Source organism: Vespula pensylvanica, chromosome 4, assembly GCF_014466175.1.
Source record: "Vespula pensylvanica isolate Volc-1 chromosome 4, ASM1446617v1, whole genome shotgun sequence".
Taxonomy (NCBI): domain Eukaryota; kingdom Metazoa; phylum Arthropoda; class Insecta; order Hymenoptera; family Vespidae; genus Vespula; species Vespula pensylvanica.
Window position 1 is genome coordinate 3,516,338 of NC_057688.1, and position 6,000 is coordinate 3,522,337.

The window sequence follows — 6,000 nt, forward strand, 5'->3', positions numbered from 1 at the left end:
AAATTTTAAAAATATTTTAAATAAATATTACTAGCAACAAAAATGAATGCTAGTAATCGATGAGTTTTACGGTATTGAAGGTGCTAATAATGGATGTGTTATTAGAAAAAATAGAATATGAAGAACTGAGAACTTTTAAATACTTGAAATAATTATAAGCGTCAATATTGTGATTTATTGAAGAATACTTTAATTAGTCTTCTATAGTTCATTGAGCTAGTTGGAACAGAGCCAAAATTTAATACTGTAGCTGGATCGAACTCTTGCCCGAGTTAGTAAGGGAATTAGTCGCTATGGTGCGCAGCATAAGAATCCTTTCTCGAAGGTAAAAGAATAATTTCCGTGTTCAACTATCCTGGAGGACCAAGGAGAAGCATACTTACCTGGCGCAGGGGATACCGTGATCAAGAAGGCGGTTCCTCCAGGGCGAGGCTCTTCCATTGCACTACGGTTGAGCTGACCCTTGCGAATATCCCTAATGTGGATATCTCGGGCGTATAATTTTTGGTAATTGGGACTGCGTTCGCGCTATCCCGGATAAGATAATTCTAAAAATAAATTGAGAAAATTTCTGAAGAGAAGAAACAGATATCAATCTATATTTCGGGCGAAAAGTTTTTGAAGTATAAAGTCGCTCGTCGTAATTTCACAACCATGAATTGGAAGTACAAAAAAGCAAAGTTTTGTTTTTAATCATGGAAATGTTGAGGATTTTTCATCTTAATTAATTTTCTCGTATAATACCTCTAAACTATCGTTAAATAAAAATGTCTTTCTACTTTTTTTTTATTTTACAAAAGAAATATTAACCGGAAAAATACATTATTTAGTCGTTTAAATGTGTTGCATTTATAGAAAGTCGGAAATATTACAGAGAGGGAAAACACTTTTTTCACTTTATCAACTACCCTATTATATAACTTTAAATAGTAACATATAAATAACAAAGATTTTTGATGTGTTAATAGTTTTCGTTATTGACTGCAAAGTAACTTTGTATGTTAGAAAAATGCATTCATTTTGTATAATTAATTCGGCTTTGCAAATAAAAGTAATCTTCTGCACTCAGATAATCCACAGTTTATAAAGATATAAAAAATAAAGAAAAACGAACCGCTGATACGATCAGCGGATTCTATCCTCTGAGCCGCAATTAGAAAGAAAAGTTATTTCTTTGTAATAAGTAGTATAACTGGATGTATTTGACTTTCTATATTCGTTACCTATTTTTTGTAAAAAATATCAAATATAATTTTTAAAATTCTTGCATTTATTCACAAAGTGAAAATAGATTTTCGTTAAAAATTTCAAGAAATGTTTAACCATGTAGATCAATTAATGTCAATTAATATAGTGTGAGTACAAAGATATTTGTATCTTCATGTAATTAAATGCCGTTATATGTAAATTTTAATAGAACTTTATATATAGATAGAGATATATTGAAAGGTTTATAACATTCTTTCTGTTTACCATTTTTTATTGTTTCCATAAAAAATTTTTAAAGAATTCACGTTAATTGCTAGAACTATTTTAAATGTTTCTACGCAGTTTGAATTGTTTCTGTGGCTTGTTCGATTTTTTATAAATCTTTTTATTTATGAAATATTTGCTATTTTTAAACCGCAATCGAAATGGTATTATTTGTGAACTTTCGTTGCGTGTAACCTGATTTTTGATAAAAATTTCCAGTCTATTCAGTCGTTTAAATGCTAGAGGGTACACATATGTATATCGAAAAACATTTAAATTGTGATATAAAATATATAGATGTCAAAGGGTTTTATGATATTTTTAATAATTGTTGAGTTAACAGTTTGTTATATTTTTCTCTATTTTGGAAATATAAGGAATGATCTGAAGTCTTAGTTAAGAGTGAAAAGATTTTATGTTTCAAGATAAAATAATCTCGTAACGCCAATTATTTTTACAAATGTAACGAAATGGTATGCATGATTATATCTTGATGACTACGTATGATTATATTTTGTGAATCGGTCATTCGGATTGCTTTAGAAGTAACAATGATGGTAGCGGAAAAGCTATTGCGAAATTTGTTGATGAAAAGCGGCACTAACGTGAGCCAGTGGAATGCTCGACGAAGGAAAGGAATTAACCGGAGACCGTGCTCGCCCGCAAATTGAGTTGCATCAGATCTAGAATTTAAACATTTAAATTAACCCGTTTAGCAAGTCAAAGAGATTAATGCATGCCCACGACTCTCCCTACAATCTGAAACATTTCTATCAATATTATGTATTGTTATATTTCTTTAAATCATGTTTAATTTATTATAAAATAAATAGTTAATATACTTTTTATTTAATCCCCCGTAAGGTTTAAAGTTAACAAATTAGCTTCTTAGACTTGAACAAGAATTCCCTGAGTGTGCACGTTTTATTTTCGATACATGTTTTATATATATATATATATATATATATATATATATATATATATATATACATATTTATATTTTGTCTAAAAAGAATAATTCCTAACAATTAGATTTTTATCCTTTTCATTTGAAAGTCTACCGTAACTACATAAATTTCCTTTTTCTACTGTTATACGGGGTTTCGTCGACAGAACTGGCCGACAGAAAGCGGTACTTTTTCGTTAACTAAATGAGTCGTCTCATGCATCTCTCCAGTTTTCGTCTGAAGTTACTTGGCCAAGCTAGGGAATTTTGGAATAACATTTCGAGGATATAAACGCACTATGTATACACAGGAATATATATGAGAACATTCATTCTCCCTACTTCGAATCGTAGCCAACTTGCGGACAATAGCGTTAAGATAGTATTTGAGAATGAAAAGGAAAGGAAATAAAGGAAAAAAGAAGAGAATTTACGTATAATCGGTCTTGAAAATAGCCGTCGATGAAATTGCGAATCGAGCGAGTCGGCAGCGTAGAAGGGGCTGCATTGGAGGGGCTAAGTTGAAGTGAGTTCAGCGGCTGCTTCGATAACACGGTGGCGAAATGCAAGGCTATTAAACTTTGTTGGAATTTCTAGGACTCACTCGAACCGATTGTCCGAAGAACACGAAAGAAGAACAAGTTGAGGAACGAAGTGAGCTTGTTTGCGGCCGGAGACGAGACCTTATTAGCAGGTATAAAATATTCTCCACGAAAGTTCACTTTCCGTAATGCTGAAAATCAGAGCAATTTATGATCGCGTTACATCGTTGAAAAGTTGAAAAAAGATCGCGTGCCTCGACCTCTCGAATGTGTTCGAATTCGCACGTCCGAATAAACGTTTTCTTGGACAAATTAAGAAAGACAGTAACGTTGAGAGAGGATATAGTAGTAGTCGGATCGTAGTATGAATCGAGTATGACGTGCAATCGAGAAAGAATTCCTAGGTATGTTCTTGCCTGGCGCGGTGATTCTTTGTCAAAGGAACGATACAGTCGTTTCATGGAGAGCCAATAAGGCAAGAGGGAAAGAGTGCTACAAGATGTTAGAAAGAGAAAGAGAAAGAGAGATGGAAGGGTAAAAGGAATTCAATAAGATCGCTTTTTCCGAATCACACGGATGCTCGCTCTAGCTGACATCGAAATAGCAGTTAGAAATTTCCATAGGACGATCGGTGCCTTTGAAGAATGAAGGTAGAAATGGCCGGGATATCCGAGTTGTAAAGGGGGTCCTGAGATGGCCCAGTCTTGATACAATCGTGCATCTCTTCGAGATTTCGAAGATGTCTCTTCGTTCAAGATAGGGATAGGAATATAGAAAGAGAGCCGGGGAAGGGTAACTCTTATGTGTTGTCCGTGAAACGCCGAATGCGACCTAGTTGAATCCTACTTACGTAAAGACGACGTCTTTCAGTCGTATTGTTTGGAAGGATTTAAGCGAATGCGGCCAGTACTCAACTTGGCTGGCTTCACTTATTCTTACTTACACGACACATATGTCGCATTCTCCCGCCCTCTTGAAGAGAGAAGAACCATTTGTCTGGCTTGCCGTGGACTAACTAGGAACCTACTCCGTGCTGCTATCCTCTTTCGTTCCGCGAAGATCGTTTTTAAGCGATGACAAAAGACACGCTTTTCGAGAGTCGCTCCAATCGATCGCTCCTTATTTTTCGGCTTTGTATTTTTTCGATTTTTACGTCTCTCTTCAGCACTACTTTTACTACCAAATTCGTACGTTTTTAAAGATTATTCGAGCCTAATGTATTCGGATTCGACATTAAATATATGTACTATATAGTTTACTGAAAATTTTAAGTAGCGAAAGAGAAGAATTTACGTTCGCCGAAAAATTTATTTTTAATATATAGTAATGATTCATTCAAACGTGCCAAATGGCATGTGTCTTTCATTTCTTCGGATTCGGTTGAACAAGATCTATCGATTTTAGCGATTAAACGATGAGATAGTTAGATGAGTTTAACAGAAATAGAAACACGAAAAGAAAATTTGATCGAGCGTGTAAATGGACTCACCTCCCTATCCGATTCTTTATCTTCTCAGATGCTTTTCAACACGCTCATTCTCTGCTTGTGTTGCTTGTCGTCATCGTTGTCGTCGTGGCGCGATATATCGTGGCTAATAATAAAGACGGGAGTCGTAGAAAGGCGCTTGTATAATGAGCGAATTGTAGATCGCAAATCGCTGATCGGCCATTCCGGCACATATAACGCGGCCGTGAACGTAACGTTAATGTTCCTTTTTCATGAACGAAGACTCATAAAAGCTCGGTTGCTCGTACCATTGGGCGAATTACTCGTTTCGATGAGGAGTACCCTATGAAGAGATTTATACAAGGTACAAAGGTATAACGATGTCGCTTTCTCTTTCTGCTTCTTTTTCTCTATTATTGCGTGCGCCCTCGGCTAGAAGCTTTAGTCCGCATGTAGACGAGTGAACGAACGAGCAAGCACGCCTTATAAGAATTCCTGTCGTTAGCAAGCTGCCCACCAGCATTATGGTACCAGGAACGACACCTGGCACCGTCAAATATCGAATAGTCTCTCCTTTCGTTAGGGCTACGCCATTCGATGTCTCTTTTATTCTCGTTATTACATTATTTTTCATTTTTATTTTTGTATCATCTTTCGTCTCGTACGTGTTTTCCTTTATTTATTTTTATCGCGATCGGTAATTGTGAAATCATCGAGCGAGTCTACCGTTAAATTCGCGAATCCCTTCTCACGTTGATTCGTTCCGTTTCGTTCACTCGTTTCGCGGCGGAAATTCGATATTATTAAGTGGTAAATATGTACACATATACGGCTTTAATCACGTGCCACGAAAATTAATTTTTGGAATATATCGATCGTATTTCGTAGCGCTATGTATGCGCGAGAATATTGAGCGCCGGTCACATTCGATAAATTTATCGTGACGATATTGTCTATTTCGCGACGTCGAACGTGTTCTGTATGTTCGTTTATTGCGGTATTTAAATGAATTGGCTCTCGGTTTCGGCGATTTTACTTTTAGTATACTCAAAATATTCCTTTTAGTCTTCTCACAGATGAATATAAATCGGCTTGGTTTGCATGATGTACCTGAGAGCGATTGACGAATATCAATAAATTTGATTTCGAATAAAATTAAAAAATTTTACTTTACAAAGTGATCGTTCACACGCGATATTCTATCCTCACGTATTTTTTTAAATCACGTATTTGCGCACGTATATCTCGAAATCGAAATATGACATAGTACTGTATAACGTATGTTTCATAAGGAACAAAGTATTTTTTCGCAACAAAAGCGGTTTCTACACGTTTAGCGTTTTCCTTTAGTGTAATATCACGACTTTTCTGAGACTTTTTATTTCTTTATACATTTTTCCTGTGTCATGGCATGATTTACGAGGGTAAGAATATGAGGTCGGATTGTTCTGAACGTATCGTTTGACCATTAAATCGTATTTAGATCGAAACAAAAGGGGACTAAATATATACTTCTCTCCCATTCCTCTTTTGCTCTCTCTCCCTCTCCCTTTTTCTCTGTCTATCTATCTATCTATCTCTCTGTCTATCTC

At 35.5% G+C, this 6,000-nt stretch overlaps 1 non-coding gene across 1 annotated transcript; it reads left to right on the forward strand.

Annotated features, from left to right (window-relative positions):
- The first annotated feature begins 375 nt into the window (after positions 1–375).
- On the forward strand, positions 376–537 carry LOC122628997. The gene has a single exon (XR_006327167.1). It is a non-coding gene; the product is annotated as a U1 spliceosomal RNA (small nuclear RNA).
- Positions 538–6,000: the final 5,463 nt, after the last annotated feature.